This window comes from Podarcis vaucheri (genome assembly GCF_965113315.1).
Source record: "Podarcis vaucheri genome assembly, chromosome: 4".
NCBI lineage: Eukaryota > Metazoa > Chordata > Lepidosauria > Squamata > Lacertidae > Podarcis > Podarcis vaucheri.
In genome coordinates, this window is record NC_138762.1 from 41,936,343 (window position 1) to 41,962,362 (window position 26,020).

The window sequence follows — 26,020 nt, forward strand, 5'->3', positions numbered from 1 at the left end:
GGTTTAAATTAGGGTAAGGCAGCATACAAATTAATGATGTGTGTACAGTGGTACCTCAGGTTACATATGCTTCAGGTTACATACACTTCAGGTTACAGACTCCTCTAATCCAGAAATAGTGCTTCAGGATAAGAACAGAAATCATGCTCTGGCAGTGTGGCAGCAGCGGGAGGCCCCCTTAGCTAAAGTGGTGCTTCAGGTTAAGAACAGTTTCAGGTTAAGAACAGACCTCCAGAATGAATTAAGTACTTAACATGTGGTACCACTGTATATAGGTAGGTATTTCCACCCTAGAAAAGAAAAATATACTCTTGAGTAACTGGGTCTAAAGAATTCAGGAAGCTACAATGACAGTTCCGAGTTTAAATGTTTGTCTTTAAGCAGTGAGGATGGTGTAGGTACTTCAGGTAATTCCGTCAGAGAAACAACTAACATGAAGAACAGTGGATGTTTAGTTGCCATGATATTCTTGAGCTGGAAATTGAGAATTTCAGTTTGGAAGGCTATAGAGTGACAGCAGAGCTGAGCTCACAGTTAATAACTGTGAACATGGCCCACATCAGCAGGTGGTGTAGTTCACTCAACACAGGTTCAATATGTATGCAGCCAAGTGGTCTACTCAACAACCTGGCTGCAGCACTCTGGATGAGGTTTTCATGCAAATTTGTATTCTGCCATTATGTGTGTGTTCACACGCACACATGCAAAAACTTGCACAATTTTGTAAATTTTCTTTGCTGCTTTTCTTCTATTTTTAATTCAGTGACAGATAATTTTATAGCTCTTTTCAGAACCCACCAGCAATGTGTCATGAGATTAGAGGTTCAGTCTCTGTTGACTGAACATTATCTGGCCATCTGTCTCATTGGTTAGATTTGGAACTTTTGTTGGCAACACGCTCAGCAAAAGCCTTTTTAAACAAAGGAGAGAAAGATTAACTAAATACACATGCACAGAAAATGTGAAGCCAGAAAAGCAGGATGGATACCATGTTGCAGAAAAATTAATTGGATCGACACAAAAAGCATATTAGTAGGAATTAGCCACTACAACCCCCAGGCCAATTCTGCCCTTTGTGGGGAACCATCTTGCTACTTAGTTGACAACGCCAAGGCAAGAGTCCTGAACTTGTCTTGATTTTATTGTTTTCCCTTTTTGTAAACCACTTTGTGGTGGTGGTGTTTTACAAGCAAGTGGTTCTAAAATTTACGTATTTAATTTTATTAAATAAATAAATTACTCAAGTATATAATAGTAATTTTATTATTTATACCCCGTCCATCTGGCTGGGTTTCCCCAGCCACTATGGGCAGCTTCCAGAACATATATAAACATAATAAAACATCAAACATTTTAAAAGTTGTACAGTTCTAGATGGAATGGCGGCAACAAAGCACTTCAGGGAGTCATCTTGGCCCATCCTGGTTCATTTAACCTCTGTTTTATCCTTAAAATGGTTCCCCAGTAAAACAAATTTCTAATTAGGGATCTACTTCGTTTTTGCCTATATTTTTTTTCTGGTACAGCTTAGCCACATTGCAAAGCCCATGAAGAAAGATGGCTGTAATACATTGTTCATAAAAAAAGGTAAAAGCTTTTGTAAAGCTCAAAATGTCTCAGGCCACATATTTCTGAAGCTACTGCATCCTCTCATGTGTACCATCACTGAGTGGAAAATGGTTTCCTGAAGGCAAAATCTGTGTGCTAAATGAGAGCATCAGTGTTCACAAGGAAGCATTTTCAGTAGTAGATATTCAATTGTCTGAATACCTCTGCATAGAAACCTCTTTAAGACTGGGCTTTGCTATATTACAATGTGTGTGTGTGTGTGTGTGTGTGTGTGCGCGCGCTAAGATTTACTTTTAGAAGCAAATGATAAATAGGAAAACTAAGGGTTTCGGATTTCATTATTTTCATTATTTGTATACTGTTTCTATACTGAAATGATGTGGTTCCATTTGCTAATCTTGATTTTTTGGCTTGCTTCTGTACATTGCCTTTGCCATATAATGTGGCCAATTTTTAAAGGAAAAATAAAAATAAGGTGCTATATCTTGCATGTCCTGAGAGGCTCAAAATGCTGGAGGCTTAGGAGAAAGTGCTGCAAGACCACAAAACTGTAGTAATTCAAACTTACCATTCTGTGCTATAAACTGAAATAAAACAGATGCTTAGGATAGGGCATGCTGGATTGTTTTACTACAATGCCATATAGATGATAATCCATTGCTGAGTTCAATTATACTGTATTTTTGGCTGCAGGACCCATCTAGCCTTAGGACTGATCTATCAGAGTCTAATTTATAGCTGACAAGAAACCATCTCCCAGATCACTAATATGCGTAATCTGAACATGGATTTGACAAGATATAGCAGGTCCCCATTTCCAGGTAAAAAATTATGTATACTATACATATGCAAATAGCATTTCCATGCCTCATAACTAGATGCTTCCACCTGCAGTCAACTTAAAAGGGTTTTAAGTTATGAACTAGCCAAGCAGGATCTTAAGCCACTTAAGTTCCTAACAGACATAGCAGGAAAACATAAGCTAATGTCACATATAAATATAATGAGGAACTTTGGTTGTAATAGGTATTCTGAACAGCAATGGCACATATTCAATTCATTCCCAAAATTGTGTACATTTAAATCAACAGCTCTGTCATTTTCTAATGAGGTGGTGTCTCAAAATCATTGATCCCTGCACCTCAAATTGGAGAGCAATTATAATAATTTTAACAATAATTTCTTTCTTATACCCCGCCCAACCAACTGGGTTGCCCCAGCCACTCTAGGCAGCTTCCAACATAATATAAAAACACAGTGGGAGATCAAACATTAAAAACATATCAATATATTTCTGCCTTCAGATGTTTTCAGAAAGTTGTGTGCTTGTTTACCTGTTTGACCTCTGATGGGAGGGTGTTGCACAGGGCGGAACTATATGTTCCTAATTTCTGTTCTTTCTCTGAATTTCAAACTGCCTGTTATTGGTTATCTGGCTGTATATAGCAGTCCAGTAAACAGATATTATCTTGCTCAAATGCCATCAGATATGAAAGTAGTACTCTTCTCTTCATAGCACCAACGTTGTACCGCTCTAGCAGTTTGAATGGCAAATTTTCCAAAGTGTTTCATGATGAACACTTACTAATGAGCCTTAGCAAAATAATAATTAAGCATGCCCTTTAGTATCCCATCACAATTATTTTAATGAAGATTGTTATTTGTTGAAGCAGATTTGATGGTGTGAGAGCTCTATCACACCTCACACGCCTTTACTCAACACATTCTGAAAGGCTGCATCCAACTTCTTCTACTATACATTTGGTTGCCTCAAATTCACTCATCTGCCATCCATCCATTTACTTTCATGCTGCTATATCTCAAGTTCCGCTGGTGGGGAAGAAAATTTCCCCTTCCCCTCTACCTCCTCTGTCACAGCACCAGAGCCAGGTAACAGACCTCCAACACTTCCTTTACAATTGCATAATTGGAACTCAGCAAAGGTGGTGGGTGAGTTTGCTGAAAAGTTTGCTAAATCAGGCTCATGGCCCATGTGACGCAGCATCCTATTCTCACAGTGGCCAACCAAATTCCTGTGCGAAGCCCGCAAGCGGGAGACATGAGCTCAAGAGCATTCTCTCCACTTGTGATTCCCAGCAACTGCTGTTTAGAAGCATACTGCTTCTCACAGTTGAGGTAGAACATGCCATTGTGGTTGGTAACCATTGATAGTCATGAACGTGTCTTTTAAGGCCAGGTTGGGGGCCATCACTGACTCCTATGGCAGCAAATACCATAGTTCAACTGTGCTCTGCATAAAAACGTCCTTCATTATGTCTCTCCTGAATCTTCCAACATTCAACTTCATTGGATGTCCACAACTTCTAGCATTTTGAGAGCGGGGGGGACTTTTCTCTACCTGCTTTCTTCATGCCATGCATAATTTTATAAACTTCTATCGTGTCACCTCTTGCTCACCTTTTCTCTACATTAAAAAGTCCCAGATGCTGTAACCTTTCCTCGTAGGGGAGTTGCTCCATCCCCTTGATCATTCTGGTTGCCCTTTCCTGGACCTTTGTCCAGATAGTAGCTTGCATGCCATTTCTAGGCACTGGGATCATGAGCTTCATTTGGATTTAACTTTTAAAGGAACAGTGGCCTTTTGAATTCTTCAAATTCAGTGAACCGGAGCATCTATGGCATATATAGGTAAATGTTCAATGGATGAATATAATGAATTTGTATTCAAAAGACAGTGTGATCCCACTTCCCTGTAGCCTTATTAATACTAGTTTATATTTCAAATAAGAACTACATGGCAAGTTAAAGGTCAAACCAGCTTTCTTCACTTTTAAAACCTTAATCTTAATGTTTAACTGAAAGATGACTTTGCAATGACTTACAGAACCATTAACTTTATAATTGCAGCATCAATCATGATTGTTCAACATTTTGCAATACACAGCAGGAATATGGCTATAAGATGTCCTTTATAACCTGTATAAGGTTAATAACAACAGGTGCTACGCACAAACTACCACCCAAAAAACCAACTTAAAGGATTTTAACAGATGGAAGGATTGTTTTATTACCTTACAGAATAAGATATATATTTATTTAATGGGAAAGAGGCATTATAGCTTAATAGTACTTAAGTTGCAAATTCAAACCATTACTTACAGAGTTCTCCAAAGTATTTTTTTTTATGGCAGCTTGATATTTTGTAAGTACACATTACATGCATATGCCAATAATCATATTTTAGTAGCACTTTGTAGCCCCACTTATCTTAGATTTCCCTTAACATATATTGGGTTGGGGAGTGATGTACGAAGTCCTGGGCAATAGATGTCCAGGGGGAGTTCAAATATTTTCTGAACAACAGTATGTTATTTCTGAATGGCCCAATCAAAACCTAATAATTGGCAAGCCCACAGGGAAAATTAAATTAGTGTGGAAGCAAATGTTTTGGAACAACTTTTATAATTTCCTTTGATGCTTAATGAAAACAATCATTGATTGATTTTTAACTGCTGAGGGGGATAATATACCTTTTCCCTGTGATATTCTTGTAAGCAAGCTGGTAATAAGTCAGCTAGATAATTCTGTTGTTGGATAAACTTGTAGCTGATCAATATAACTGTGTTCCTTTTTCTCATGAAGGATGCTCATACTTAAACACACACTGTTTTCAAGGTACATGCTATCATAAACATACAACCATGGAAACATGTTATTTGGGATCCGTAATTTAGAGCTCACTATAAAGCACAGGGGATATGACACTGCACCTTCAGTAGTTAATCACCTGTGGTATTTAGCGAAACCAAGGAAACTACAACTAATCCAGAATGTGGCAACTAGATTGGTGACTGGGAGTGGCCTCCAAGGCCATATAACACCGGTCCTAAAAGACCTACATTGGCTCCCAGTACATTTCCGGGCACAATTCAAAGTGTTGGTGCTGACCTCTAAAGCCCAAACGGCCTCAGCCCAGTACAGTGGTACCTCGGGTTAAGTACTTAATTCGTTCCGGAGGTTTGTCCTTAACCTGAAACTGTTCTTAACCTGAAGCACCATTTTAGCTAATGGGGCCTCCTGCTGCTGCGACGCCACTGGAGCATGATTTCTGTTCTCATCCTGAAGCAAAGTTCTTAACCTGAAGCACTATTTCTGGGTTAGCGGAGTCTGTAACCTGAAGCATATGTAACCTGAAGCGTACGTAACCTGAGGCACCACTGTATACCTGAAGGAGCGTCTCCACCCCCATCGTTCAGCCCGGACACTGAGGTCCAGCTCTGAGGGCCTTCTGGTGGTTCCCTCACTGTGAGAATTGAGGTTACAGGTAACCACGCAAAGGGCCTTCTCGGTAGTGGCGCCTGCCCTGTGGAACGCCTTCCCATCAGATGTCAAGGAAATAAACAACTATCTTTTACAATTTCTTATATTTTACAATTTCTTATGTGTTGTAAGCTGCCTGGAGTGGCTGGGGAAACCCAGCCAGATTGGCAGGGTATAAATAATAAAATTATTATTTTAAACCACTGCCCCAACTTGGGTTTGAATAAAATGATTTACTTATGTACACAGGGGAAATGATTATCAGTAACATGGCTTTGCAGCTCAAGGCAACAAATACAATTTTTGCAGAATGGCAAGAAGCTCCCCAACCCACATAGCCTGGATCAACAGCTTACACTTCTTCCTATGATAGTTACAGAGAAGGATGTAAATGGATAATCTAATGGGTACTGCAAAAGGAGCAGCACTAGGGATTCAGGGAACTGCTCTGGAGATCTTGGTGTCCTGGGGGTGTTAAGTATAATTGTTTCAAGTACATTGAAATGGAAATATATAATGTGCCTGTATTGTACCGTGAAGCACGGTTGAAACTTTCCATGAAGCTGAAGAAGAGCCTAACAGGTTAATCCTTAAGTGGAGCTGAATCTCTGTGCCTCAATCACAAAGTGTTTAGCACCATCATATAAAAAGGATTGTATTACTCGGCAACAAAAGAGTCCAAAATAATTGGATCACCAAGTCTACTCAGGATATTTGTCCTAATAAGCTGGGGAAGCTCCTCAAGTGAAACGTTAGAGGGGCTTCAGAAAGCAGATAAAGTAGCTCCATGAAAAATCTAACAGTTGTCCTACTTACCTAAATGAAATAAGAAGACTTTATTCATAAGTGTGACGCCAAATTTCATGTAATATGATCAAATGTGTGTATGAAATGTTCACGTTATGGCCATGGGAAAAACTGGTTAGTGTAACATAATGAAGCTTCCCATAGCCTTCTGCACAACTAATTAAACTTCTGTTTCAGTGTATCTGAAGAAGTGTGCATGCACACGAAAGCTTATACCAAGAACTAACTTAGTTGGTCTTTAAGGTGCTACAGGAAGGAATTTTTTTTATTTTGACTAATTAAACTTGCTCACTCCTGTCTCTATTATGCTTTTATTGCCTTACTTCAGTTGGAGCCAGAGAGTGTTGGAAGAAGAGAGAGAAAATGTGCAAAGAAAAATATTGTTTGGGGAGTAATGATATTTTGCTGATTTAGCTTTTGATGCTGCCCCATCAAAATGACTATATAGTGAATGCCTCCAGACTTCAGAAATGTGATCTATAAAAACTGCTGCTCCCAAGCGTATAGTAAATAACACATTCCATTGCAGTATTTTATTTTTCATTTTGGGAAAAGAATCATTTTCCCAGTCCTCAAAACACTTAGTTATAGGGGTCCATTGACATGAATGGGACTTTGCCCTGGTAGTATACTCTGACAGTTATCTGAATAAGATGAGTGGGTTGTGTCTATTTCCTATTGTGTATTGAACAAGTCCATCATTTTGGATGATTTAGGACATAATATGGCACTATTCTTTTACTTCCTTCAAAAGCTGTTCTCCATACTGAGATAAAATGGGGATAATTCATCATACTGCTGCTCAACAAGAATTATTAGATCCCATTCTGGATAATATCCTGCAGTTGAGAGCAGTTCCACCATTGAGGCAAATACAACCATCCCTCCCAACTCCTAGAGAGTAGCTGCAATCTGGTCTCAATCTTCCAGCATGTTTTTTACAGTCTATAACAGACATGTCAGGGGACAAAAAAGATTGCTCACAGATGTATCAGGTCAGATTTTTAACAGACATGCTAATCTGCACTTTCCTTTCTGCTATTGGACCTTACAGGTACTTGATGCCCACATTGGTAGGGATCTGGTAAACATTTAATGACCAGATCTGATACAGTGCCAAAATGAATTTGGCCAAGATGCTCATCAGATATAGAGATATTCAAGTGTTCCAGTAACCTGAGATGGATTTGCATATAGAGAGACAGCTGTGGATGGGCATTGGATAAAGTAGAAAAGCTTGCACGGAAAGCCCCAAAGCTTTGCTCATTTTGTGCTGCTTTGTCAAATCACAATTTGTATGTAGCAGTCAATGGTGTGGTTAGATAATTTTAGACTCTGGGCATAATTGACTTATGCCCCATCATTGTTTGATGTATATCACATTACTTACTTCAAAGTGTGGTGAGCCAACCCTGCCATGTTTGGAGGCATCTTGATCATTCTGGTGAGCGGAACCCTGGATTTCTGCTTCCATAGGAGCTAGAACTGCTCATGAGTTGAACAGCTCTGCACACAATGATAAAATATCTCTCTCTCTCTCTGTGTGTGTGTGTGTGTGTGTCCGCTGTTTTCCATCTGCAGTTTTTTCTAGGCATGTTAGATATTTTTTTAAAAAAATTCTATTCTTTTAACTTTTATTCCTCCCTGGATTTTATTTTACATCTCTGTAAAACTGTGGTGCACATAGACAGACAGATGGATAGATAGAACTGGAAGAAAATGAAGGCCACCCAGATGTTCAAACTAAATTCCTTCAAGCCCTAGAAATCTATAAGAGCTAGTGATGGGTAGCATATTTTGCTAGAGCTCAAATAATATTATACTCAGTAGCAGTGCTTTTTTTTTTTTTCTTCAGGGCATACTCAAGGGCACGCAGTACCGGCACTTCTTTTCTGTCTTGTTAAAAAGTGTAGCACTTACTGTAACAACTTCTTGGTGAGTACTGGCACCTATTTTTCTAGAAAAAAAACTTTAACCTGAATTTAGAAAGACTAAGCCCGGCTTCTTATCATTTCATATGCTTTCAACAAATCTGCTTATTCATGCTTCTACGTACATCATTATATAGACTCATAATATTTCAACATTATGTATAAAAACATCTGAAATCTTATATTTTTAACAAATTCTCTTTATTCTCATTATACGTTGCAGCTGAAAATGAAGCATTGCATATACAGCAATACAACAATAAGGTCTATGATTCAGTGCAATGCTGAACAATGCTAACATTCAAGACAGTAAACTGAAGGGAACTATTAACAATGGAGCATCTTAAAAAGCAGAGACATCACCTTGCCGACAAAGGTCCGTATTGTTAAAGCTATGGTTTTCCCAGTAGTGATGTATGGAAGTGAGAGGTGAACCATAAAGAATGCTGATTGCTGAAGAATTGATGCTTTTGAATTCTGGTGCTGGAGGAGACTCTTGAGAGAAGAGAAGATCAAACCTATCCATTCTGAAGGAAATCAGCCCTGAGTGCTCACTGGAAGGACAGATCGTGAAGCTGAGGCTCCAATACGTTGGCCACCTCTGATGCTGGGAAAGATTGAGGGCACAAGGACAAGGGGACTACAGAGGATGAGATGGTTGGACAGTGTTCTCGAAGCTACCAACATGAGTTTGACCAAACTGCGGGAGGCAGTGGAAGACAGGAGAGCCTGACGTGCTCTGGTCCATGGGGTCACGAAGATTCGGACACGACTAAATGACTAAACAACAACAAAATTAACAATTGATGGATGGCTAGATGGATGAATAGAGATACAACCTGAACTAAATGAAAATCAAATTCGAACATATATTATCAGTGGAAAGCTGCTGGTGAAGGTTGGAAAGAAATTTTCCATTTTTAATATAAAGAAAGCAGGTTCTAAACATTAGTATAAAACCATCTTAAATTTCATTCAGATTATTGTTATAATTAAGAACTTATGAAACTGCATCAATCACATTGTATTTGCAGAACACTGCTTCTAGAGTTTTTATGTTAAACTATCTACAGTATTTCGATCCTAAGACTGCCTCTGAGCAAAGCATGGAAATATAGGCTGTTAGACCTTTAAAATATACCCTTCTAAGTCTCTTCCAAAGCAACCCACTTCCTTTGGTATAGAAAGAGACCATACATTTCTTTGTTAAGTTAAAAAGGATTTACTTAAAAACTCTTCAAAGTTCATATTCATGTCATTTTCCATACAGCAGCAAGAAAATAAAGACTATACAACTTAGTTTCAAAAAGTGGTAAAACATTTCTAAATTATTTGTATAGAAACACAAAGATGGCTTGCTAAAGCTATGTGGTCTATGCTAGAAGCATCCAGCATAGACATCCTAACTGGTCAATTCACATGGTGCAAGAAGACAGAACAAAGTGTTTGGTAACCCTTCCTTCCAAGGTGAGAGGGTGTGACCTAGCTAAACCTGGCAGAACAGCTTACTCTGTGGTCTTAACCCCTTCATGCATTATTTAAATTTCAGCATGTTGGTTATATGAGATTGGATATATCCCACATTTAATCAAAACTATGTTTTACTGGGTTCAATGGCCAAGTCTGGGTTCCATGGCCAGTGTGGTGTAGTGGTTAAGAGCGGTAGATTCGTAATCTGGGGAACAGGGTTTGCACCTCCGCTCTTCCACATGCAGCTGCTGGGTGACCTTGGACTAGTCACACTTCTTTGAAGTCTCTCAGCCTCACTCACCTCACAGAGTGTTTGTTGTGGGGGAGGAAGGGAAAGGAGAATGTTAGCCGCTTTGAGACTCCTTCGGGTAGTGATAAAGCAGGATATCAAATCCAAACTCTTCTTCTTCTCTTCTTCTTCTGCTGTGAGGTGGCTCAATGGATGGCAGTGATTCTTGTGTACTCAGGGGGCAAGGGGCAAATGATTTGCATTTGCAGCTTGTGATTTTTCAGCTAGAATGATAAAGATGGACATCAGAACCGAGTTCACTATTGACATTCCAGGCTGTGGAACAAGCCCATACTGGAGTAACAAGCTAAATGTCATCATGGACCTAGCAACCATAACAAATTCGCAAATGCAAGCCAAGTTAAGAAAAGCAGTGGATCCCATCCTTACTTGTAAATGAATTTTGTGCTTCCTTAAATGCATGGGTGCTGCTCTGTTCCTATGTAGTTCTTCAAAGGTTTTATTTCATATAATATTTTCTCCCCATTCCCTTCCTGGTTTAATTTTCTTCGCAATCCTTGTGAGAACTTCAAGGTCAAACTTCACATGCAACAAGCAAGGCTCATTTTCTGCTATATAAAGGTACAAATCAATAGCATTCATCAAATGTGAACTTTGAGGGAAATACTTGTTCCAGCACTGAAGTAAATTACAAGTTTTAAGATCAAAAGGGAACCTTCCGTTTATTTAGGTGTATCTATTGTTTTTTTCTTGATTTATACCTATCTAGAATGATTCTGCATGGAACTACAGGTCTTTACATGTGCCCCCCAAACTTGCCACTGTTTACATGCACACAAGGCTCTAGCATTTCACTGTTTGCATCCCAATAGGCAAATAAAGAGGCAGGCACATAAGCTGGGGTTGACCTGGACCACTTTTATTTAAACCTCAAATTAAAATCAGCAGAGGGGGATGACTATAGAGTGGGAACAAACTTCACTGTATAACTATAGCTATTGGGAGATTTGTCATTGCCTAAGGAATTAGGGCCTGGCTTCCTAGCCTGTTCTGATTTCTGGATCACACCCTGAAGGTGAGAAGGGATGCCTTATCTGGTCACCACCCCTGGGACCACAGAACCCCATGTGGATGAGGGGGTTTGGCCTCAGTGGAGGCCCTTATCTCACCCTCTGAACTGTGGAGTATGAGACGTGAGCCTCAGGGCTGACCCATCACCTGAAGGTGCCAAAAGGAAGTCACCAGGTTAAACCAAACTATTCCTTTTCCCGCACCTAAACTGCCACTGTAAGGGGACAAATCTCTATTTAGTCCCCTTTCCCCACCCCAAGAGATGCTCTTGCAGGTCAGTAGGATGATGTCATTGCTGACATTTGTCAAATGGACTCCACCTGGCCTATACACTTCAACCCCATCCCCACCATACTTTCATGACAGATTACTTGACCTCATCAGCCCTGAACTGCAAGCCAAACTTCCCTGTTGACTTCGGGGCCTTGTCCTGTTTATTCCCCTAGGATCACAAGAGAACTGTGCCATTTCCATTGAGGGGAGAGTTGATTGCATACTTACATATTTATAAATTGCAAATATATGGTTGCTCATAATTTGTGTTGGTCTGCTTTCAACTAAAGGTGGGACAAAGGTGTGATCCATGCTGTTTCTATAAAATAAGAAGTTTTTATTGGATCGTTTCAGTTTTAGTGCTTTACTCTGGGTGGGTGGGAGGTTAGTGAAATTGTTTTATTTGTTCACAAGAATAAGAATGCAAGAGTTACAAGGGTATATAAATGTCATATGCCAATTCACCAATAAACCTTTCAGGAGGCTTTTGCACCATGAATGCAGTTGTAATGTTTTAGTTTCTGACTCTTAATCTGTTGCATTTTGTCCACTTGTTGGGGAACAGCACTGAGAGGAGGCAATTGCCTTCAGATTCAATTTGCAAAACATAATGATAGCCTAGAATGGCCTTTCAGCACTTCTTATGTTCCATTGGGGCTGTAAATTAATAAGTACATGCAATGGGGTCTGACTCTGCCCCAGTTTCCAAAACAGAAAACAAAGGAGTCTTTGCTACGTACAGTAGCTGTTTGAAACACAAGTTTCTGTTTTGCACACTGAAGGAAGTGGACTTTACATTTTCTTTTCCAATCATGTGTTCACTTATTTCATAACCTACATATACTTTGCTTAAACTAAGGTATTATTTACAGGAGATTGTGATCTCACATGCTTTACTTACACCCAGTGATTAAGATTTCCATTTGCAAATATTTGAGCACTCTTTGACCATAGGCAAGGTAAAAGAATAGATATAGGTAATGGAGCAAATCTAATGGAAGATGACTGATATAACCTGTTTTTTTCACAGTGCACTGCCTCCCATCAGCAGCATTAAAATGAATTTCAAGTAAAATAGCAATTAAAATGATATTTCCCACAAAAGTCTATGCTTATATTTGAATGAGGCTAAAGGGAATGAACTAATCATATCCATATTCAGGATGATTTTAGCAATCACTCACTATGTCCTGTAGCACTTGATGTCCACTATATTTTCTAAAATCATTACTTTCTAGATGGCCAATTTGAAGTAGGATTCCCCACCCTCCCAGAAGCCCTTGGAAAGAGCTTAAAAGGAGCCAGTTTTAATTAGACTATTCTGTTAATCCTAGTAATACTGATTCAATCCTACTGATCCAGTACAACTGAGTCATCCAAACACATTGTTTTTTTACTTAACGTATTTCGATACCACCATATATTCACATTTTTTTAGGTGGCTGAAAGAAATAATTTGGAATTATTGGAATGGTGTGGAATCCAGCCATGAGGAAGTAGCACACAACAGTGTGTTAATGCTAACTGCCTCCTTTAACTTTACTTCACTTCATTCATGAAGATCCCTATTAAGCACTGAACTAATCTCCGATCTTCCATCTCTGTGCCTTATCTATTCTTTATGTTATTTTCAACTACCAGCTTTTTTTTTTTTGTCTTGCATTGCCCCTTGGGGATACCTTTCCATCTGCTTCCTGGTCTTCAGTCACCTGGTGTTTTTGTTTCTTTGTTTTACTCTCAGTCAAACTGACAATATTCTTTTTTTATTTTATAGAAGCTGAGCCACGACTCCTTAGCTCCCCAAAACATGCAATTCTGTGTCCCTGGAGCAGTTCAGCCAACCATTCTCAAAGGCTTCACTACTGCAACCACAATATAAAATGCTGTAGATGGTTTCTACACACTTGTCTCATTAGATCAGGGATGGCTAACCTGAAGGTCATAAGTTTCTGCTGCTACAGGTAGAACACCAACCAATTGATTAAAATTACAATAAGGGAGATTCTGACAATATCAGGAAAAACTTTCTGACAGTAAATGCTGTTTGATGTGAAATGGACTCCCTTGGAAGGTGGTGGGCTGTCCTTTGATATTTTTAAGTAGATGTTGGATAGTCATCTGTCAAGGATTCTTTAGTTCTGATTCCTGTATTTCAGGGGATTGGACTGGGTGACTTTTGGAGTCCCTTCCAACTCTAGAATTCTATGATTATAAGTCATGGCCATGAAAAATGCTGGCCGCTCCTGGGTTAAGCCTTTGAACAATAAAGGCATTCATATAACTCAATAACATTTCCATTTAAGGTTTTTAATGAACATACTTGGATTTCAAGAACCATCAAGGGATCAGATCAGGGGGTGGCAAGGAAGGGATGAAATTCAGAAACGGTCTGAAAGCAGGCAGTCTTTTACTCATCTGTTTACAATATGACTGTACAGGTAATGAAAAGAAATGGTCTGGGACTTATTCTCATCCTTGAAAGATTCCCCCCCCCCCCTTTACACATCAAGTCTGAAGAAAATGCAACTTGGCTTGTTTTTATGTGGGGACTACTAGAGTACTCATTTTAATGCTTTCCCATTATTTACCATCTGTTCTTTGTTTAGCCAAATAGATTTTCTCCATAGTTCATTTGGACACTTGAGACCAATAAAGCATTCTTGTCACCATTAATGTCTCTGCTATAGAATTTTTTAAACAAAGTATTTTATTCACAATAAAATGTGTTTTCTCTAACATAATGTTTTTTTGAATAATGGTACCTGGTTTTATTTTCTTGGTGTTGTTGGTGTTGTTATGCTACAAAGGAGGAATCGCTCATGCTGCTCCTACATTTTCATGGCTGTAGATCATAACATAATTTGAAAATCATTCAAGCCCTGTGCCGACAGCGTAGAAATGAACTCATGGAAGGGAAGGCTGGTGCACATTCATTCAGATGCGTATTGGACATCCATACCATCCATTTTGATCAGGGTACAAAATATACACATACGTGTATGAATAAAATCTTGAACACATAGGGCGGTACCTATCTAACTTGTTACGTCAGTGCAAGGATTTCTGCTTGCACAACAGGATGCCCATTCTTTCCCATTCATATAGCCTGCAGCCTCCCCACATTTTTTCAGGACCCCCAGAACAGATTTGAGGGGCACAGGGAGGACGAGATGGGGGAATTACCATTGCGCAATCTGACATCTTTGCACTGATGGAATGAGTTAGTCGGATTCCATCCATGGAGATCAGGGCAGTGTGTGCAATCCCAGGCTTCCCTCCATAAATGTGTTTCTATACTAGAAGACCATCTGCACAGGGCTTGCATACCCAGCATAGCTTTTCAAAATTGAAGCTACTTTGCTTAGGCTAGAAGCCCAACTGTGAACTGCATTTTAAAATTTCTACCATTTTGTTCTCAAGCAAATCTACATGCTGTTACAAAACGTACTGATGAAATGAAGAGGGGCGACCCTTGCTAAGTCTCTGTTGACGAGGAGTTCCACAGGGCACAGCCTGCCACACTAAAGGTTCAGCTCCTGGTAAGGGTGAGTCAAAGCTTAGGGACATGTTAGACAACCAAAAGTGACCAATTGGAAAACCTCAGCAATCAAGACAGATCCCAGCAGTGACTGTCCCAATCCAGTTTGGGAATCACAGCAGTAGGAATTTGCTTTTTAAAAAAAATGTGCAAAAACCTATTTAAAGTCATGTTTTGTTTAGTCCTTCTGATAGTGTTGCTATTTTTATCACTGAGATATTAGAGGGAGCAGAAATGGTATATACCATGTAAAGGAAATCCCACCTGCTTGGCAAGGCTTTAGAGCAGAATGTACGTATGTAGACTTATTATAATTGAAGCTTATCATTAATTAATTGGTTAAATTTAAATTAATGCATATTCTACCCTTCCACCCAAAGATACCTTGGATGGGAAACACATAAGCAATGAAACAATTAAAACATCTACAAACATGTAATATAATAGCAATTCCAATACAGAGGCATGGGGGGGTGCTTTCTGATGCTGCAGGAATTTGTATTACAGTGGTACCTCTGGATGCGAACGGGATCCGTTCTGGAGCCCCATTCGCATCCAGAAGCGAACGCAACCCGCGTCGCGTGTCTGCATGCCGCAATTCGCCGCTTCCGCGCATGCGCGTGACATCATTTTGACCGTCTGCGCATGCACAAGCAGCAAAACCCGGAAGTAACATGCTCCGTTATTTCCGGGTCGCTACAGCGCGCAACCCGAAAATACTTATCCCGAAGCTACTTCAACCCGAGGTAGGACTGTATTTTCATTTATTGGGTTTTTTTTGCCTATGTTTTGGGTTTTCATTGTTACTACTTCCCCAATACAGTCTCCTGGACAGCTGAAAACCAGAAGAAACTGGGAGGGGCTTTTTCTCATAGCACCTGCTCTGGTTTTCCCCTCCCATCAACCTGCTTCCATGCCACAACACACCCCATTCCAGAAGCCTTCCTTCCTTGAATTGGTTATTATTTTTATTAAATGATTGTCTTGGAATATATATGAACAGCCAGGGCCAAACACCTTGGCAGGTCCCCCCCCAAAAAAAAACCCCCAACAACCCCCTTCACTCACTGTGGCACATCTCATTTGAATTCTGCTCCTGAGACCTTTTTCCACTGTAGCATTCATCAGCTCTAAAACTTAATTGATTTTCTAGAACTACTGGACATAGGCAATATGTTCAAGATTGTAAGCATTATAGTACAGTTGGGGGTGCAATTCATCATTCCTCATTTTCACAGAGATACAAGTTCAATTACAGCCAAACGAACGGATGTTCTGTGTGCGTGTTTGCCTGGCATTCTGAGCTGATGCAAAGTCCATCTGTGCAAGTTTGCCTTGACTATTGTCGTTTTAATTCATTTCCAGAAAATGTATTTAGAAAAGCAGATGAAAGCAATAGAACAAAAGATATGCAATGACAGTCAGTACCAGATTGGGGGGGTTATACCAAAACATGAGCTAGGATTTAGGTCACTGGTCAAGCCCTGGTATAGATGTAAGTTAAATTAGAGTGGTCCTCTGTATCTATTTACATGTATTATTATTATTATTATTATTATTATTATTATTATTATTATTATTATAAAATACCTAATACTGTGTCAGCCTACTGCTCTTTCACTTTTCCTGAAAGCCAGGTCTAGCCATCTTGTATACAGTATGCAAGTAAATTAAACTAAATGGTAATTAATACCACAAAATAAATGGTCATCAGTGAAAATGCCATGGTTAGGGAAAGCCTCTGGAATGGATTCAGTCATCATCAACATCATCATCATCATCGTCATACTTTCTGAGTGAAAAGAAATTCACTTCCACTACAGATTGGAGTTATATTTCCTCAAGATTGGAGGAAATATATGGGAAATCATAAGTCTTCCACATGTGAGTTATTGAACACATTTTAATTAAATTTTATTTATTTTTAGGTATGTGCAAAACCACTGTCTTCTGCTCCCCTGGGATTCAGCTGACGAGCAGAACAGCTTCATTCTGTTCCATCAAAACTTGTGTGTGGGTCATAGAAATTGGGATCATTTTTGAAGAGTCTCTCAACCCAGTGAAGTGGCCCTGCTGCTTCAGCAGGTCCATAGCAGATGAAAATTTATCAGGTAAGGCTTTTCCTGACATAGCAGATCTGAGAAAGATTGCCTACCCATGCCGCAGATCTTAAAGGAACAAAGCTATCTCACTGCATGGAGGGCACAATTTGACTAGGATTTAAATTTTCTTAGAAACTGCTCCCCCCTTTGGTTTCTCTCGCAGAATGGTACTAGAATCATGGAGTTGTAGTTAGCAGGTACCCAGAGTCCAACCCCCTTCAATGCAGGAATCACAGCTAAATTATAATGACTTTCCCATATCCCAAACTGCATTGAATTTTGGGAAAGACCTACTTGTGGAATTTTATTGTTATTTATGATGCAGCTTTTAAGTCACAGAGCCCTTCTGAGGGGAAAAGAGCTATGTAAAGGACTTGTCAAATATGCACAGTCCAGCTGTCCCCAGTTTGGCTATGTTGCAACCATACACTTAATGTTTAATCTAGGCAAATTTATGCCAACTCAGATGAGTGTCTGTAATACATATTACACTTCAAGGCCAAATTAGACCTAATGGAGAAGTTCCCAGTGTTTTATTTCTTTGTTTAGACGTTTCACAGGTGGGAAGGGATGTGATTCTGTGAAAGACGGGTTTTAATCTTTTCTATTATGCCCCTTCCCTGATTTTTAACCCCAGCCCTGACTGTTTTTACTTGCAGAATGAAAGTAGACAGGCGCCATTTTACTTGCAAGCAATTCTCTTATACTAGAGCACAATTATATGCGCCCAACTTGAGAAGATCAGCTGGAGAGACAGTTTGCTGGAGGGAGCACATGTAGAGATTTTATTTGTTTAGGACACCTTATTAGGGAGCAGGCCAGCAGCTATTTTCAAGGGTCTCAGTTCAGTTCAGAAGTTTATTCTTCTAGCCAAAGGCCATGACCCTTCTCTGCATGCTCCACTCTGCAGTGTTTCCAAGCCTTTTGTGGAGACAATCACCAATGCAATAAACTCACTTCACACCCATGGTTCAGGAAATAAGGTTTATTGCTGGTTTACAACTTCATAGTTCTGTACATCCTTAGCCCATAAATCAGTCACTAGCATACTGCTAGGATGGTCCCACATCTGGAGATGATTCTCCCCCTCCCAGTAGGGAGAAGAGCAGAGAGAAAATGAACAAACTCTGCTCTTTCTCTCAGTGAGGCCCAAAGAGACACGGTGCATGAACATTATCTCATGCTTCTGACCTTGCAGCCACCTGCTTGTAGATTATTTACATTGCACTGTGCAGCTAAGGAATGACTATTAGTTTCAGTTTCACATATACCAAAACTATATCACTACCGATGTGAAATATTCTCAAGCTGAAATCTAGCACCCATTTCTAAATACTTTATTTCAGCTTGTTGCTTATGGGTATGTAACTGGGTGCAGAGGTGGATTTAAGGGAGTGTGACCGGCTTGCCTACACCGGGCACTGAGCCGAGAGGGTGTCGCACAGGGCACCACTGAAATTTAAAAATCCCAAGTCTGCCACTGCTAGGTGCATGCTTCCAGTTTCACGCTGCTCATTAGCCCTGTCCCATTATATTGTGCTTGAATCTTCCCAGTTCCCAAGCACATTGTTGGGACCAAGAGCTGTATTACATTCCTTTCACATTCATCTATAAAAATGGGCTTTGGAGGCTAGAAGATTCGTAGTCATTACTGTTGTCATCTTTGTGCTTATGAATAGTCTTTCAAAAAGATTCTCTTTTTTAAAGTGGGCTTTTAAAGGCATTATATACTGTCATTCAGGGTGGTAGAGAGAACAAAAAACTGTGAATGATCCATGTGATAATCAAAGGTTGCTAGTGACTGAAAGAATCCTCATCGATTTCTGTCATAGGTCTTGTGGGTGTGTTGTGTTAAGCTGACAGAATCAGCCTAACTCACTGCAGTCTGTAAATCCTATTTTAATTACATGCAAACTATGGGTTTTGGGTTTTTTGTTTTTCATTTAGATCTTTTCTATACCACTTTACACATCATAATTTATTTGGGTTCTCACTACATCAGGTTTTTTCTGTTTGACATCTTTATCTGATATATCATGCCACAAGCTTATCTAGTCACAGGTCTAGCAATATCAGTCATCAAAACCGATCATATAGAGTCAGCCAAAGAATATATATGTCCAGGTCCTGCTCTCTCCTGGAATCCATAAAAGGGATCAAATGGTGGTGGTGGGGGGTTATAAAGGAACAGGGAAATACTGTGGGAGGATAGAATAACAGGCTGCCGGTCTTAATTACTAGTTTGTACAGTTATGTTGCCTTATCTTGAAAAGAATATAATAAATATATGCAATACAAAAAAACTGTACACTGATGAAAAAATAGCAAGTGCCTTACTATTTTTTGTGGAATAACTCTTCCCTTGGCAAAGACTGGTGTTTGAAATGCCTAGGGAATGAAATAAAGTGTTTGTCTATGCTATTGCAGTCCCCCCCCCTCTCTCTCTGTCTTTCTTTCTGTGTCTGTCTGTCTGTCTCTCTCTTACCAGAGTAAGCATTTTGCAGAATCAAAATCAGTTTTAGGGCAGAACTACACATTACAAAAAAGATGGGGCCACTGCCAAAATGAAAACAATCCACCTTCTTCCTCATTCCTTCTTTGCGATGTCTAGTTCCATTTAGCACACATCCTGGTGTGCCCTCCTCTGCTCCAGATCCATGAATCCTGAGGAAGTTCTGTCGAAGAAAGTTCCTCTGGATCTCATATTACAAGGATATTCCTCTTAATGGTATCAGGAGGTAGGGGCAGGAATGTTGAACTAAATAAGTGCATGGGAACATAAGAAGAAGAAGAAGAAGAAGAAGAAGAAGAAGAAGAAGAAGAAGAGGAGGAGTTTGGATTTGATATCCCGCCTTTCACCCCCTTTAAGGAGTCTCAAAGCGGCTAGCATTCTCCTTTCCCTTCCTCCCCCACAACAAACACTCTGTGAGGTGTGTGGGGCTGAGAGACCTCAAAGAAGTGTGACTGGCCCAAGGTCACCCAGCAGCTGCATGTGGAGGAGCGGGGACACGAACCCAGTTCCCCAGATTACGTGACTACCGCTCTTAACCACTACACCACACTGGCTCCCTGCTGGATCAGGCCAATGGCTCATCTAGTCCACCATCCTTTTCTCACAGTGGCCACCAAGATGTCTGAGCAGGACCTGAGCACAAGAGCACTCTCCCCTCCAGGAGTTTCCAGGAACTGGTGTTACTGCCTCCAACCACAGCAGGTGAGTATAACCATCAATGTTATGAGAGCAGATGGGCCTCAAGATGGGCTTGCAGTTTTCAGCAACCAACAAGTATCCCTTGTAGCATCAAGTTCTGTCTTTATTCAAAGGCTGCTACTGTCTTACCTAACCAGATAGGAAGTTCTTCTGATATTTCTCTGGGTGGTATGAGATAAGCAGTTGTGTGTAATCCAGCCAAAAGAAACTTTTTTATTATTATTTTGAAAACTTGAAAATGAAATGACTGTAATTTAGAGGCCACTCTTAATAGAAGCAACTGGGTGTGATAACCTCCTGCCTTTGATAATGAGGGAGAAAGTGTTTATTTCATTATTTTTATTATACATTTTCTGGATGAATGGTTAACTAATGACTCATTGTGATTTTAATGCAGCCATTGCCACCAATTAATTCTGCTAGCATGTAATGAGGAGTAGCTCCTTCCTCCAAAAACTGCACTCCATTGACTCGTATAAAGTATTAGGTTTAACAGATCAAGATTTCAAAATGAAGGGACAAAGCAGATCAAGATTTTTAAAAAAACCAAGGGGCAGTGCAGAGATCTGGTGCCTGCTCTAGGGCATTCTATGAAGCAGCCATTCCATACTTTCATTATTTCATGTCATCTGAAATAAGGGGCAGCATCTGTTATATTTAATGGAGCTGTCAAGTTCTGGAAATAGGGACAACTTTAAAAAATAAGGGGCATACATAGCAGACATAAACTTTTGCAGGACTCTGTGTGTTTGTGACAGGAGGAGGGGTACAACCTAAAGTTAGAAGAAGTACTTTTTTTGTAAGGAAATAATTTCCTTGTATTTACACAGGTTCTACAGACTCAGATTATTCAGTGGAAGTTACTTTATCCTGAGATGGTTGAGGTCTTGAGGTTTTCTGCTTGTGGAAGAAGAGGAGGAGGGGGAAGAAGTTAGCTTACACTTGCCAGACTGTGGAGAAGGTAAGCAGGCTTAAGGTCCACCTGCTGAAATTTCCTCTTCTACTATGCATCTGTTAAAGTGCAATAATAATTTGAAAATTAGCTATTTTATAGAAAGTTCCGAAACAAAAACCAAACTCCACATAACAGATTATGCGTAAAATAGTTGGCCAGTAGTTGGTCATGTTCTGATTTTGTTAACTTGTGGCTAATCTGTGCCCCTGCAGACCTTGTTGAGCTACAAAACTCCCATTATCCCTCGCCATTGGCCATGCTAGCTGGGACTGATGTGAACTGGAGTCAATAGAAGTGGCCAAGGTTATGCTGATCAATGTTGTAGATTACAGAAAAAAACTTTCACCTTTAAAACCAGGAACTAGCAGACAGAAGGGGAGGAGTTGCTTGGCAATGGCTTTTCTGGGAAAGAGAAGCTGGAAATGGAGAGAGATGCCATCAAACGCCAGCAGTGCACTTCAGCTCTCTATATTGGACAAACAGGCCAAAACCCTACGCCAAAGGATAAATGGACATAAATCTGACATCAGGAATCACAAGACAGAGAAGCCAGTAGGAGAACACTTCAATCTCCCAGGACATTCAATACAGGATCTCAAAGCAGCTGCCTTAATACAAAAGAATTTCAGAAACAGACTTGAAAGAGAAGTTGCTAAATTACAACTTGTCACTAAACTGAAAACTATTGAGAGACCTGGTCTTAATAGAGATATTGGATTTCTGTCTCATTACATATGCTAATCATCTGCATACTATCCCTTGCTTTTTCCTGTAGGACCAATTGCAGTCATTAACAGTTGTCAACTGTTTTACCACACCCATTGAGTCAATCACCCATCTCCTACCACCCTCCTGAGAAAAACCCCACCCCACCCTCCCACTATACTGTATATAAGGGTCTGGTGACTTCTGTTTCAGTGTATGCACATGATTTTTTATATATATTTGGAAATGCAAAGAACTCCATGTGGGGTGCTGAAGGGCAGATGACATGGGTTTAAGTTGGAGACAAGCTGGGGCAGAGGGACAGGGCACTTATAAAGATGCAATGCTGAGCTGCTGTAAAGGACATGCCCCTACCAAGATGTAGATGCTATAAACTCTGCACTCCCTCTATCTGCACCCAGGTTGTAAATATGGGTTAATAAACCTTGTTTCTTGAAGACACAGCAGTCTCTGCCACATCTTGATTCCCAAGAGAAACATGACTCTGGGTGAGTGCTTGGAACCCCCTGGAATCTTGTTACCTCTTGGCAGAGATTAGGGGTAGCGCACAACCTTTGTTACAATATTGTGCTTTAGATGTAAGTATGGATGGGTGAAGTCCTCAGGTGGGATAGCAAACTCCAGTTATAGCCATAGAAGTATGATTTCATTTATAACAGGTCTCAGCCCAATAATTCATTTTGATAGCCTTTTGTAGAACTATACTGAACACATGCAAGCATCATTGATCATGTGAAGCCATATTTTGTTTTAGAGAAGAGGGAATCTTCATAATCTTGAACCCTGGAATGGTGCTGGTGATAGAGATATGGCACTTACTAGAGTCTGACATGTTTCTGCTCCGCCATTCAGTAGTAAAATGCCTATACTCTGTTGCAATGGAATGGAAATTGAGTAAGCAATATACAAAAACCTGAAAAATTAAAAATGTTCATGAACTTGAGACTCATGATATGAAAAGCAATCATATTTTGCATTAGAGCACACAGGGGCAGGTCAACAAGATTTACTGCACATTCACATTGGAACTAGTGGAAATGGAAAAATCAATGCTTTCCTCAAGCTGTTTGAGGATTATTATATTCCAAAGAAAATACCACACTTGAGTGGCAACACTCAGTCACATAAAAATGAAATATTGTTCAACTGCCACTTTCCCGAATAGCCTCGCTGTATGTTCTAAAATCTGGCTTTGATGTGTGAATAGGTAACGTAAGTGGTAACATAATTAAATGTAGATCTGTGAAATAAACTGATGATTACTACTAAGTAAATACTAACCAAATAATCTAAATGAATTTTAGCTATCACAATAATTATAACACTGAGGGTATCTGTGTACTGTGCTTTAATCAACTGAATGTAAAACCACATGGCGCCAATTGTTGGTTTTTAGGAATTCTTGTATTTTGATTTGAAAGGGGAAATGCTATAGGTAAGATGAAAGGAGAATTTCCTGAATACCTAGATTCCAAGTTTGGTCCAAGTACTCTTTGGTGACAGAGCCCCAGCAGAGATTTAAAATCACAAAACATGCAGCAAAGTAAAGCGTGGAAATATAGGCTGTTAGACCTTTAAAACATCCCCTTTTAAGTTTCTTCCAAAGTTCCCTCTTCCCTTATCACATATTTGGTAAGTTAAAAATGGTTTACTTCTAAGCTCTTCAGAGGTCAGATTCATGTGATTTCCCAGCCAGCAGCAAGAAAAGACAGCTAAACATAGGGACATAAAGAGGGAAGATGTTTCTAAATTATTTGTATAGAAACACAAAGAGGCTTGCTAAAGTAACCATCCCAGACCTCCTTCCTGGGAGAATTCGCATGATGGAAAGAGAGTTTGGTAACCCTTCTCCCAAGGGGAGGAGAAGTGAACTAGCTAAGCCTGACAGGACAGCTTATTCTATAGCCTTAACCTCTTCATAAGGGACATGGGTGGCGCTGTGGGTTAAACCACAGAGCCTAGGACTTGCCGATCAGAAGGTTGGCAGTTCGAATTCCCGCGACGGGGTGAGCTCCTGTTGCTTGGTCTCTGCTCCTGCCAACCTAGCAGCTCAAAAGTATGTCAAAGTGCATGTAGATAAATGCATACCACTCCAGTGGGAAGGTAAATGGCGTTTCCGTGTGCTGCTCTGGCTCGCCAGTAGCGGCTTAGTCATTCTGGCCACATGACCGGAAGCTGTACGCCGGCTCCCTTGGCCAGTAAAGCGAGATGAGCACCGCAAACCCAGAGTCGGTCACAACTGGACCTAATGGTCAGGGGTCCCTTTACCTTTAACCCCTTCATGCATTAATTAGAGTTAAGAATGTGGGTTTTTTAAAAAAGTTATAATTTCTATACCACTTAATATTCTAAAAATTATACCTAAGCGGTGTACAAAAAACTGAAACAGACAAACAAAATATTACAAAAAATACACAGTTGCATATAAAAATGTTGCATTAACACAAAGTTACTAATATATATAAATCAACATCAATTCATTTTTCTTCTGAAATACCCTCTCAGCTTCTGGGTTCTCACCCAAGGGTCAAGAAACTCTCAGCTCACCCACAAAAGTCTCACAGTGTTCCTGGAAACAGCAGATATCACTCTAGTCTCTCACTCTAGACTTGCTTTCTGTCGGCACAAGGTGGATGGTACCTTCTCTGGCTACCCACAGCTGTGTCCCATTCAGCTGCACTCTCCACACCCAGTTTCAGTTACAGCAGGTTTGTTGAGTTTCCCAGGGTGTCCAAAGGGTGGAAAGAGAGTCCTCCCTCCACCCACAGCTCTTTCTTCACCCTCTCCTCCTCCTTCAGCTGTTTTCCCCCTCAGACCTTCTTTGATGGCTACAAGTCCTTATATCTGCTGGTCCAAGGCTAAACAGCCTTCAAAGTTTAGTTTTGATCCGCTCACCCACTCCATCTTGGTTCTTGTGGGGTAGATAGAATAGCTGAGGGCACTTAAGTGGCTATCCACTGAAAGGCTCTTCCTCATGTAGAAGGACAGAGATCTCAAGGATCTGAAAGGCAGTGCACAGCCTGAAGGACAGGATCCCTCACAGATTCAGCACAATCATCTTCCAGCTGCCATGCTTCTCTCGTAGAGGGCACTGTACACCCTTTTTGACAGTCAGGGGCAGAGTCATTTCTACAATGCTTCTGTTCTGGCATATCTTTCTTGTACAATTTTGAATCTAGAAGAGGAACCTGGCTTATGGTTGGGGACTGAGGAATGCTGGGCAGAGTCATTGACTTTCCTAATACAGTTGAATCTCGGAAGTCGAACGGAATCCATTCTGGAAGTCCGTTCGACTTCCAAAACATTTGGAAACCAAAGAGCAGCTTCTGATTGGCTGCAGGAAGCTCCTGTAGCCAATCAGAAGCTGCGGAAGCCATGTCGGATGTTCAGCTTACAAAAATAGTTCGCAAACCAGAAAAGTCACTTCTGGGTTTGCAGTGTTCGGGAGCCAAAACGTTCGAGAACTAAGCTGTTCAAAAACCAAGGTACAACTGTACAGGTTTCTGTGGCTTTCTGTCTAATGACCTGCAATAGTTGCCACACTTCCTGTTACTGCACCGATCTGATCAAAATTCATTCCTCAACTTCCTTAGGCTGAAGTATTCTGTAAGCTTTCCAAACGACAACATGACACCAGCGCAGTCTGACCTTTTACCATCTGCATACGTGTGCCTGGCTCAGTAACAGAATCCTCTCTCATTTTTTAACCCTGACTGGGTACTGGATGCCAATAATTGGAAGGGCATCATGCCCACTGATCACCCCCAAACCTACATTTGTGCCCTGTAAATGAACTTGTACATGCCAAGATTATTTCCGCACTCTGCTGCTTCCTT

General features: G+C 40.3%; 1 long non-coding RNA gene across 1 annotated transcript; it reads right to left on the bottom strand.

The window, feature by feature from the left end:
• Window positions 1-21,347: 21,347 nt before the first annotated feature.
• Window positions 21,348-24,784, bottom strand: LOC309531072. The gene is made up of 3 exons (XR_014219053.1): window positions 24,682-24,784; window positions 23,004-23,097; window positions 21,348-21,514 (listed from the first exon to the last, which is right to left on the bottom strand). It is a non-coding gene; the product is annotated as an uncharacterized lncRNA (long non-coding RNA).
• Between the last annotated feature and the right edge of the window lie 1,236 nt (window positions 24,785-26,020).